At 45.9% G+C, this 12,345-nt stretch overlaps 1 pseudogene; it reads left to right on the top strand.

Moving 5' to 3' along the window:
* The first annotated feature begins 1,104 nt into the window (after window positions 1-1,104).
* On the top strand, window positions 1,105-2,284 carry LOC122942196 (annotated as a pseudogene).
* The last annotated feature ends 10,061 nt before the right edge of the window (window positions 2,285-12,345 follow it).

Genomic DNA, 12,345 nt, shown 5'->3' with positions numbered 1-12,345 from the left:
CTCTTGGGGCAAGTAGTATGACGCTTGTTGATTGGCTGCTTTGCAGCCTTTCAAAAAGCGCCAAGAAAGCGTCACAAAAGCGCCAAGAAAGCGACGAACACCGAACCCGAACCCGGACTTTTACGAAAATGTCCGGGTTCGGGTCCGTGTCACGGACACCCTAAAATTCGGTACGAACCCGAACTATACAGTCCGGGTTCGCTCATCCCTAATTCTGGGTCATCCGTCTCCTACTCTAACCCTGAGGCGGATAGGCTCTCCTCTGAACTGTGCACAGTTTGGGCCGGATTCAAATGAAAGGGCTCAAAGTTCTCAGAAACTCAAGGCCGATAGGAGACGTTCAAAGGGGGTGAATTTTCAGGTTGGGCATAAGGTATGGTTGTCCTCCAAGAATCTCTCTCTCAAGGTAGATTCTAGAAAATTTGCTCCTCGTTTTATTGGACCGTATAAGATCACGGAGGTGATTAATCCGGTATCGTTTAGGTTGGAGCTACCCAAGTCATTCCACATTCATAATGTGTTCCATAAATCTCTACTTAAAAAATATTTTGAACCGGTAATACCATCGAAAGCCTCGCCTCCGCCGGTTCTTGTTAATGATGCTGTCGAGTATGTGGTGTCTAAAATAGTGGATGTCAGGAAAGTGCGCAATTTCTTGCAGTACCTGATTCACTGGAAGGGGTATGGGCCTGAAGAGAGATCTTGGATACCTGCTAGGGAGGTTCATGCTCCTAGACTAGTTCGAAAATTTTATATAGAACATCCTGAAAGGCCGTTGCCTGAAGTCTTGGGTCCAGTGGCCCCGCATAAAAGGAGGGGTACTGTCACGAGACGCCGGGGCGCTCTCTCTCTCTTCAGCGCCGCCGGCATCCCCTTTCTGCGCAGGAGCAAGGATGCGCACTGAGTCCTCGTCTCCTTGGTGATAGGGGGCGGGACGGACTGGCCACCCACGTCTCCTCTGCGTGGCCGGCGTCCTCAGTTTCCCCAGCAGGTTTGTTCAGCTTTCTAGGGAGGAAGGAGCGGATCCTCCCACAACACTGACGACAAGCGCCCAGGACATGGAGTGGCTCTGAATCCCCCTCAGACCACCGGGCTAGAGCAGACATGAGTAACAAAAACAACCGGCAGACCAAGCGGGTCACCAACTTCGGCTCCATCCTGCTGACTGCCCAGGAGAATGACACCCTGTACGGCTATCTGAGCAAGAAGTGTGTGACTATTAATTCTGCATTTGTCCAGCTATATGCTTCAGACCGTAATTCCATGTGGGTAAAGAAATGCTGTGGAGTAATATGCTTAGTGAAGGACAATCCACAACGATCCTATTTCATTAGAGTGTATGATATCAAGGATGGTCGGCAACTCTATGAACAGGAACTATATTATTACTTTGTATATAATAGCCCAAAATCATATTTTCACACATTTGGTAGCGATTCATGTCAAATTGGCCTAAACTTTGCAAGTGAAGAGGAAGCAAAAAGATTCCGAAAAGCGATAACTGAATTGCTCGGAAGAAGACCTAAAAAACCTGATAAAAAACGAGAACCCCCAAATGGGCCCAGTCTCCACATGGCAACGGTTGACATCATGAAATTGCCACCCCAAGATACACTACACAAGTGAATAACATTCTATATAACAAAGATAAGAAAAAAGGCAAAAACAAGAAGAAAAAACTCACCAAGACAGACATTGGGACACCTAGTAACTTCCAACACATTGGACACGTGGGATGGGATCCAAATACTGGCTTTGATGTGAATAATTTGGACCCAGAACTGAAAAAATTTTTGATTTGTGTGGGACCTCTGAAGTTCAGCTTAAAGATAAGGAAACCTCAAAGGTTATATATGACTTCATTGAAAAAACTGGAGGTGTTGAAGCTGTAAAAAATGAATTGCGAAGGCAAGCACCACCGCCACCACCACCTTTAAGAGGTGGTTCTCCACCTCCTCCTTCACACAGCTCAGGTTTACCACCCCCTCCACCAGCAAGCGGTGGCTTTTAAAAACCCCCACCACCTCCTTCCAGAGCTCCTCTGGCTGCACCACCACCTCCTCCACCTTTCCGACCTGCAGCCTCAGGACCACCACCACCTCCATCCAATCGTCTGCATCCTCCACCACCACCAGGTCATTCTTCATCAGCACCTTCAAGTCCTCCTCCCCCACCACCTCCTCAAATACAAGGATTTGGAGCACCTGCCCCACCTCCACCAGGCCCGACAAGATCTCTCTGCGGAAGTTTCCATGAGTCAGTGACAGAACAACCTTTAATGTAATTGTTATAATGAAAAAAGAACACTATTTTCTTACCCTGATTTTTCTGTATCTAAATTTCTTATAGAGCTAGTCTAGCACTACGTTCTGAAATGCAAAGGTTTGGAAATGCAAAGGGAAGTCTGAGCACCGAGCTGGGCACTCGGTGCTCAGCTGTTCTTCCTAGTGCGAGTCATGTGGCGCTGGCCACATCACATGACCCCAGCTAGCCAGTATTTAACAGGCAGCCTGCTGGCCACAGGTTGCCTGTTAATTTAGGTTCCTGGCGATTGTTTGATTCCTGTATACTTACCTGAACATGTGTTCCCTGATGATCCTCTGCCTGCTCCTCCTGTACTGCGCCCTCCTGGTATTCTTTTATTTATTTATTTTTATATTGATTTTCCAATAAAGAACATGGGGTAACAGGGAATCAAGGTACTGGCACGCAGGCCAAGTCAATGAGCAAGAGATATATTGCAAGTACAAATCAGGTGCATGACATTGTCAGACAAACATGGTGAAATTAAATAGACAGAAGAGTAAGCGGGTGGGTGAGGCATCAGGGATAAAGGTTATGATCGAATGGAATGTAGTAGCAGTAGGGATTCACACTACATCTGGGTCGGCTGGGAATTAATTTTTAGCATTCTATCAAATGGATAAGAAAGGTGAAGACCCACGAACTGAGATTAGTTGATAACCAGTGGGGGACCGGTATGTAATAGGTTAGAGTCGGAGCAGGACTGGTCTTTTGTCCTCTTGGGACTAACTCATGAAGCCTGGGGGCCTAGAGTAAATTATTTATTAGCGAAATAAGTCTTCTAGGGGTTGAAGGAAGGGAAATCACTGATTCAAACAATACCAGAGGGCGCTGGAGGTCACCCATTTGAATGTACTGACTCATGTAGGCTCTGAGATAAAGAACTGGGAAGAGATCACATGGGCGGGGGTCAAGAAGAGCTTTCATGGCTTCCAGGTCTAGTAATTTACCAGTGTGAATCATCAACGATGAAAGCGGTAATGTTGAGGAAATTAACTCTTGCGAGGTAGCTGTTTTCAGGGCTAGAGGGGCCGAATCTATCACGTCTTTTATTGTTAAAAGTGGGGAGGGAAATGGGATGGAGCAGTGGGATGTAGATAGCCACTTGCAAGCCTCAAGCGTAGCTTTGACAATCGGGTAGTGGGATAATGATTTAGTCAGAACGTTTTGGCATCCTAGTAGGAGTGCTCATATTGGCTTATTTAATATATCGAGTTCCATTTGCACTGCGGTGGATTTTATAGAAGGACGTAGCCAGGCCAATGCACGGGAGAGGAGTATGGCCTTACCGTAGAGTTCTGGGTTTGGGAGGCCTATACCCCCAGCTTGTCTAGGTTTGGTGAGGAGGGAGAATGCTAGTCTAGCTTTCCTCCCATTCCAAATAAAGGATATAAATTTCTTTTGCAGAGATTCATAGTAATGTTTAGGTATGGGGATCGGAAAAACCTGTTGTAGGTAGGTGAGGCGGGGGAGGATTAGGGAAGAACGCAAATTTTTGCGGCCAAACCAGGACAGTGTAGGGTTGGATTTGGTAAGGTTGTCTATAGCATCAAAAATTGAAGACTTTAGTGGGACATAGTTAAGAGAGAATAGATCTTTTATTTTGGGGCTAATTACAACACCCAGGTAAATGATGGTGGGGGAGGACCAGTTGAAGGGTGAATTTTCCATTAGGCATCGTTTGGTGTTGGGGTAGATACCTGAGCATAGGACTAGAGATTTATTGGCATTTATCTTGAAATCTGAGATCGCGCTGTAAAGATTGAGATGAGACTGAATGCAGGGTAGGGAAACTACTGGATAAACTGTCATCATTAGAACATCATCCGCAAATGCATCCATTTTCTGTTCTTTGCCTCCCAAATATAGACCCTCAATTTTCCTGTCTGACCTTATAATAGATAAGAGCGGTTCCAATGCTAGGATGAATAAAAGTGGGGACAGAGGTCAGCCCTGTCGCGTCCCATTTTTTACAACAACAACAAATTTGGAGGACAGATTCCCATTGACCATAACCAGTGCTGTTGCTTGGTCGTACATAGCAAAGGTAGCTTGGACAAAGGGATCAGGAAGGCCAAACCTAAGAAAGACATGTTTCAGGTACGTCCAGTTAACTCTATCAAATGCCTTCTCAGCATCAGTGCTGAGAAGGAGCAAGGGAGAGGAGATGTGATTGGCATGACAGTGTGCATTAATTACTCTAGATGTATTATCTTTGCCCTCTCTATTGCAGATAAAGCCGACCTGATCTCTGTGAACAAGATGGGGGAGAAGGGTAGCCAGTCTATTGGCTAACATTTTGGCCAGGAGTTTGAGGTCTATATTCAGGAGGGATATGGGCCTATAATTGGAGCATTGTTTGGAGTCTTTCCCTTTTTTAGGGATTAGCGTGATATAGGCTGCAGTCATGTCTCTAGATAGTGGGACACCTTTAAGATGTTAGGTTGCAGACCTCAAGAAGGTGGGGGAGGAGGATTCCGTGGAAGGTTCTGTAGCATGAGACCGGAAGGCCATCTGGGCCTGGGCTCTTTCCTTTCGGCATTTGACTCAAAGCTTTGTTGAGTTCAGATAACGTGAAGGGAGTTTCTAATTGTATCTTTTGATCTGGAGATATGGAAGGGATATTTGATGAGTCTAGGAAGGTTGATATAGTGGATGCCCGACTTTCTGGGGTTGTGTTAGAGGGGAGGTTGTAAATAGGAACCGATGTTGATAAATTGGCCCCTGATGAAGGGTTTGTGTGCGTCCCATAAAGTGTTAGCAGAGAGGTCGGGGCACTCATTTAAAGAGAAGTATTCTTTGATGTGTTTGGAGATCAGATCAACAGTAGACTGGTGTCCCAGTAGGGATTCATTTAGTCTCCAGTTAAGACACTTGGGGTTGCAATTTGGGGCCATTACAGAGAGGAATATTGGGGAATGGTCAGAGAGATGCATGGAACCTATTGAGGCCTCCTTACAAAGGTGTAGATGTTCTTTGGAAATCAATAGGTAGTCTAGTCGATGATAGGTACCATGCATTGGGGAGAAGAATGTATAATCTGATGTGTTGGGGTGGTGGGATCGCCACACATCTATCAAATGAAGATTCCAGAGATTATCTCCGAAGCTTTTAAGGGATTTAGAGGAGTGATGTGACTTTTTTGAGGACGTATCTATTTGTGGGTGTAAAGCCATATTTAAATCTCCTCCCAAGACCACTATCCCTTCTTTGAAAGATTCGATGAGTGGGCAAATGTTTGAGAACCATCGAGATTGGTTGGAGTTGGGAGCGTAAAGGTTTATGAAGGTGTATGTTTGTGGGCCTATGGTGCCCTTTACCAGTATATATCTCCCATCAGGGTCTTGTGTATGACTAATATATGTAAAGGGGATTTTCCTCTGGAATCCTATGCTAACTCCACTTGAGGCTGAAGTACCTCCCCGACAGTGATACCAGTTGGGAGTAGTGGGAAGATTGCATGTTAGGGTAATGGTTAAAAACTGAAGTGCGTCTCCTGGAGGAACACAACATCAGCTCCGGCTTTCCTGAGAATAGTGAAAATTTGACTTCGCTTTGAGAGGGACTGGAAGCCTTTTACATTGTGAGAGGCTATATGGAGGTCAGCAATTGCGAGCTATGTGTGATAGGGTACCTTGTAGCCAATGGTGTGTCCTCCAGGAGAGTACGGTGACGTAAAGGGGTGTCGTCATCTGATTCAGGGTGCTATTTGAAGAGATGGGTGTCTCACAATGTGCTGGTGAGGTTGACAAGTACCTTGGGGGTAAGAAAAAAAGGGTAATCAAAACAAAACAGGTCAAAACATCATAACAGTATGAAGCGTGCATACAGAAGTACACTTTGGGCATGTGGGGGGTAGTAGGTCAGATGACCAGATATTAGACCGTATAGCACCCTAGTGGGGGCCATAAGGTAGTGGGTAAGGATGGGTCTAGCAATTCACATTCTATAAGGTGGGGAGATTGGAAACAGATTAATACTCATAGTGTTCCAAAACCTGTAGTGACAGCGGAAAGCTGTGGTGTGGCACTTCCAGGAGATGGTGAACTGGGGCTTAAGTCTTTTTAAGGTTCCTGGGAGAGGCTCCTGGTGTAAGCTGATGACCTCTTTTCTTGGATTTAGATGATTTTGGGGTTCGCTGGAGCTCAAAAGGCGACACTTTGGGGAGATCTGGTAGGTCTCCGAGATCACGGTATAGCTCCCAATTTTATATCTGTAAGGTGGGGATGTCCAGGTCTTCAAGGACAGGCGTGATGTCCGCATAGGACAAAATTTTGATCTGCTTGCCAGGTACAGAAAAGGAAAGTCCAAATGGATAGGACCAGCGATATAAGACTTTGTTGGACCGAAGCCAGTCAGGTCAGGGTTTTTAGGGCTCTCCGTTTCTTGAGAGTGGAGGGGGCAAGGTTCTGATAGATCTCCAGCCTGGCGTCTTCATAGGAGAGGTCAGCATGATTGCGTGCAGCATTAAGGATGGCTGCCTTGACTGGGAAATTCAAGAACTTGCATATGATGTCACGCGGTGGCTCAGTCGGCTTAGGTTTTGGGCCAAATTCAAAATTTGTGGCCTTTGCTGAATTTGGTAATGCAGAAGTTCCTTAAAAATTACCCCGATATGTCAGAGCTGCTGCATAAAGTGTGGGCCATCTGTGGGTGCCTTTGGCGTTTTCACCCTGCTGCTGCTTGCCTGTCAGCACTGCAGCTTAACTTCGGCCTTCCCGCTCACCACCTCATATGCGACATGCCCACAAGGTGGAACTCCACCTTGCACATGCTGGCCAGAATGTGCGAGCAGCTGCAGGCGATAGTGGAGATTCAGCTGCAGCACGCACGGGTGAGTCGCTCTGCGGAACAGCGACACTTCACCACCAATGACTGGGCCTCCATGCGAGACCTGTGTTCCTTGTTGCGCTGTTTCGAGTACTCCACCAACATGGCCAGTGCCGATAACGTAGTTCTCAGCGTTACTATCCCACTTCTATGCCTCCTTGAAAAAACGCTTTGAGCAATGATGGAAGAGGATATGGCAAAGGAGGAGGAGGAGGAAGAGGGATTATTTCATAGGGTTTCCGGACAGACATTCACAAGTGGCTCCGAAGGTGGGTTCCTGCACCCACAAACGCCAGGTACACAATTGTCCAGCCAGGGCACAGTTCTGGAGGATGATGAGGTGGAGTATGAGGAGAAGGAGATGGAAGAGGAGGAACCTGGGTTCACAGCAGTGTGGCACCCAAACCAGCTCATGGCCATAAATGGTGCGTGACTGGGGTGATTCAGAGGACACAGATGATACACCTCCCACAGAGGACAGCTTGTCGTTGCCTCTGGGCAGCCTGGCACACATGAGCGATTACATACTGCAGTGTCTCTGCAACGACCGCCGAGTTGCCCACTTTCTAACTTGTGCTGATTAATGGGTGGCCACGGTGCTGGATGCCCATTACAAGGACAATGTACCGTCCTTAATTCCGTCACTGGAGCATGATTATAAGATGCGCGAGTACAAGCGCATGCTGGTAGACGCGCTGCTGGTGGCATTCCCACCTGACAGCGGGGGCACAGTGGAAGCACAAGGCGAAGGCAGAGGAGGAAGAGGTTGCCAACACAGCTGGGGCACCACCAGCACCTCAGAACTCAGGGTTAGCATGGCCAAAATTTGGAAAAGCCTTGTCAGCACGCCAGAACAATCATCACCACCAGCTGATATGGAACGTCTTAGCAGGAGGCAGCATTTGAGCAACATGGTGGAGCAGTATGTGTGTACACGCCTACATGTACTGAATGAAGGGTCTGCCCCCTTCAATTTCTAGGTCTCCAAATTGGGCATATGGCCTGAGCCTGCCCTTTATGCCTTGGAGGTGCTGGCCTGCCCTGCAGCCAGTGTATTATCTGAACTTGTGTTTAGCACGGCAGGGGGCGTTATCACAGACAAGCGCAGCCGCCTGTCCACAGCCAATGTGGACAAGCTCACGTTCATTAAAGGCATGGATCCCACAGGACTTGTCCGTACTTTGTGCAGAATAGACATGTATACCGGCCTTACCCAGCCATTGTTATACTACAGCGCAATTGCTCATTGTTGTATTTTTGATATTTCTCACTCTTTTGGGGTGTACCCTAATAAAAAAAAAATAATTAAAAAATTAAACCAACAAACCAGTGTTGGCTACCTCGTCCTCCTGAAATTCACCAATTTTTAGCTGCAATATACCCCTGCTCTACCTAGTAGACAGGCTAATAAATTTCGCTACTTTTTCTGTTACATTGTCAGGTGACATTCACCAATTTTTTGCTGTGATATAGTCCTGCTCTACCTAGTTGATATAGTCCTCACCTGACCAGTCAATCTGCCCTGGAGGCTGGTTTTAAAGTCAGTATAAAACTGAGTCTGCTTATATAGCACCTACCAGTAGCCATTTGGCTCCAGGAGAAGTATATAGTGGGCTCAGCATGCATGTTGGTACTTGCATCCCTGGATTCGATGAAAGCTGTAATGGCACCGGACGGGGTTAAAAGCAGAGTGTGCTTGGCGTGCATGCTGTACCTGCGCTCCCTGGACTTTGTGTGGCTGTCGTGGCCCATAACAGGTAGGAACTAGTGTTAGGGACCACTCATGAAGGCGACCTTGATGTGGTGAGTGGCTTATTTGGCCAAAATGTACACCAATGCCTTATTCAACATCCAGCATAAAGGCAGGGCAGAGTGCTGGTTTGCAGAGTGCGATTGCATTTGGGTTTTTGCGTTTGTATCTGTATTTCGCCATAGCAATGAGCACCTACATACAAGGTTGTGCGGGCTGAACCCCCCACATTTTTTTCTGTTACATAGTTGGGTGACATTCACCAATTTTTGGCTGTGATATACCCCTGCTCTACCTAGTAGACAGGTAAACAAATTTCGCAAATTTGTCTGTTACATTGTCGGGTGACATTCACCAATTTTTGGCTGTGATATACCCCTGCTCTACCTAGTGGATAGGTTAATACATTTCACTAATTTTTCGTTTACATAGCTGGGTGACATTCACCTAATTTTTGGACTGTGATATACTCCTGCTCCACCTAGTAGACAGGTTAATAAATTCCACAAATTTTTTCTGTTACATTCTTGGGTGACATTTTACCATTTTTGCCATGAATAAACCCCTGCTCTGCATATGTGACAGGTACCGAAATTAAAAGTCATCTGTTCCATTGGTGGGTGACATTAACCCATTTCTGGCGCTGAAAAAACCCTGCTCTGCATAGGTGACGGCGACTTATATTTCTAAAATTCGTCTTTAATTGTCCCTTTCATTCGATCCTTCAGCTTTAATAACTTGTCCCACATTTCCGCTCGATCACATTGCAGCCATTGACCTCCCTTGGATGTGGCCTCCCTTTCTCCTGCTCCCTCTCCGACGTGGAACGCTGATTCGCCGCTAACTGTGATTAACATGGTAGGTGCAGAAAAGAACATCGAAAATTGATAGAGAAGATATCCAATTGGATCGTGGACATCAAGGGGACGTGCGATCAGGCAGAAGTTATCTAGAGTTAACAAAGCGGCAGCAGGACCTGCCCTGTCTAACGTTTCCAAATCCAAAATACCCCAGTGACATTCCCTATATAGTTTTAAATAATCATTCCAATAACAGGGCATCTTTAGAGTCCTGTATTGCTATTTATCGTCACTACCTCCCCAAGTCAGGAGTGGGTAAATGCCGCGCGCCCCCTCCTTTACTTGGAAGCTTCGGCTTCAATAATTTGTCCCACATTTCAGCTTGATCATATTGCAGCCATTTACCTCCCTTGGATGTGGTCTCCCTTTATCACGCTCCATCTCCGGCGTGGAATCCTGATTTGCTGCTAACCGTGATCAACATGGTAGGGGCAGAAAAGAACATTGAAAGTTGATAGAGCAGCAGATAGCCAACTGGATCATGGACATCATGGAGATGTGCGACATGGTGGAGCAGTATGTGTGTACACACCTACACGTACTGTTGGGTCTGCCCCCTTCAACTTCTGGGTCTACAAATTGGGCATATGGCCTGAGCTTGCCCTTTATGCCTTGGAGGTGCTGGACTGCCTTGCAGCCAGTGTATTGTCTGAACGTTTGTTTAGCGCGGCTGGAGGGGGTTATAACAGGTTATATTTCCCAATGTTTTGGGGCGTACCCTAATTAAAAAAATAAATAAAAATATTAAACCAAAAAGCAGTGTAGGCTACCTCCTCATCCTCCATCGCCGCTTCCACCTACACCACCACATCCTCTGCCTCCTCCACCTCCTACTCCATATGGACCTCGTCCTCCAAGATCAAGATTATTATTTTTAAACTTTACATATTTTGTTATTTTAAGTTATTTCCCTATCCACATTTGTTTGCAGAGCACTTGCCAAGCTCTTAACCACATTGTGCTGCCATTTGCAGCCCTCTAGCCCTCTCCATGACTTTTTTAAAGTCATTTTAGTGCTCAAACGTTCAGGTCCCCATTTACTTCAATGGGGTTCGGAGTCAAGTTCGGGTCAAGTTCGGATCCCGAACTCGAACTTTTTTGTGAAGTTCGGCCGAACCCGTCGACCCCGAACATCCAGGTGTCCGCTCAAATCTAATCTTAAGAACTGGTTGACCTTTTCAGTTTGTCTATTTGTCTTAGGATGGAATACAGATGAGAAGGAGGTTTTGATACCTAACCTGTCACTAAATTCTCTCCAGAATCTCGAGACAAACTGGACAACTCTGTCTGAGACAATGGACTCGAGTATCCCATGTAATCTAAGAATATTGTTGACAAAAAAAGCAGCCAATTGTTTGGCGTCATAAAGTTTATTCAATGGAATCAGAAGACACATCTTAGAGAACCTATCGATGACCACCCAGACAACCGTCATTCCCTGGGAGGGTGGAAGGTCCGTAATGAAATTCATTGAGATTTTGGTCCAAGATCTCTGTGGAATGGACACAGGGCAAAGTAAACCCGCAGGAAGTCTACAGGATACCTTGGCCCTAGCACACAATCACATGCCAAAACAAAGGCAACTACATCTTCTGACCAAGTAGGCCACCAGTGGGCTCTGAAGACCAGATGTTTAGTCCAAGCCTGTCGGTATAGAGTAAAAAGATTCCTCCAAAACCTTAAAGCGAAGATTTGGAGGAACAAACATTTTACCAGAGGGAAGGTTACTAGGAGCCAGATTCTGACAACATCATATTTTGGAGGCAAAATTAGAACTAACGGCAGCAATGACAACACCAGGGGGAAGAATATTTCCAGACTCAGTATTGATAGAGTAAGAAGTACCAAAACTGTGTGATAAGGAATCCACCTTCACATTACCGGACCCAGGATGAAAAGTAACAATAAAGTTAAACTGAGTAAAGAAAAAGGCCCATTGTGCTTGCCCCAGTTAAATTAGGTTCTTGTGATTTGGTGCTGAGCCCCTTCTAAAAAATGGCACCACTCCTCAAAGGCCCATTTGATGGCCAACAGTTCTCAATTGCCAATATCATGATTCTCAGCGGAGGAAAATTTTCCAGAGAAAAATGTTTGTTTGTAAATTAGTTGGAGAAGACGATCCCTGAGATAGTGCAGCACCCACTCTTACCTCAGAGGCATCCACTTCAACAATAGGTGCATGAATCAAGCTTCCTTTAGGCCTCTTTCACACGGGTGTCATGTTTTTGACCCGGATAAGATGCGGGTGCGTCACGGGAAAATGCGTGATTTTTCCGCGCTAGTGCAAAACATTGTGATGCGTTTTGCACGTACGTGAGAAAAATCTGCATGTTTGGTACCCTGACCCGAACCCAGACTTCTTCACAGAAGTTCGGGTTTGGATTAGGTGTTGTGTAGATTGTATTATTTTCCCTTATAACATAGTTATAAGGGAAAATAATAGATCACAGCTAAGACGATATGCCGTCAGAGGGAGTGATAAACACAGGTAGTGTATATGTATAATTAATGTAATCACAGGGTACAACCTGTTGTAAAACGTAACCTTTAATCTAATTTACACATAAAATAACAAACTCCCACAGACACACATAGAAAAAG

This window comes from Bufo gargarizans, chromosome 6 (genome assembly GCF_014858855.1).
Source record: "Bufo gargarizans isolate SCDJY-AF-19 chromosome 6, ASM1485885v1, whole genome shotgun sequence".
Lineage (NCBI taxonomy): Eukaryota > Metazoa > Chordata > Amphibia > Anura > Bufonidae > Bufo > Bufo gargarizans.
Note: the sequence above shows the minus strand (reverse complement) of the source record. Positions and strands in the feature narration are given on the sequence as shown.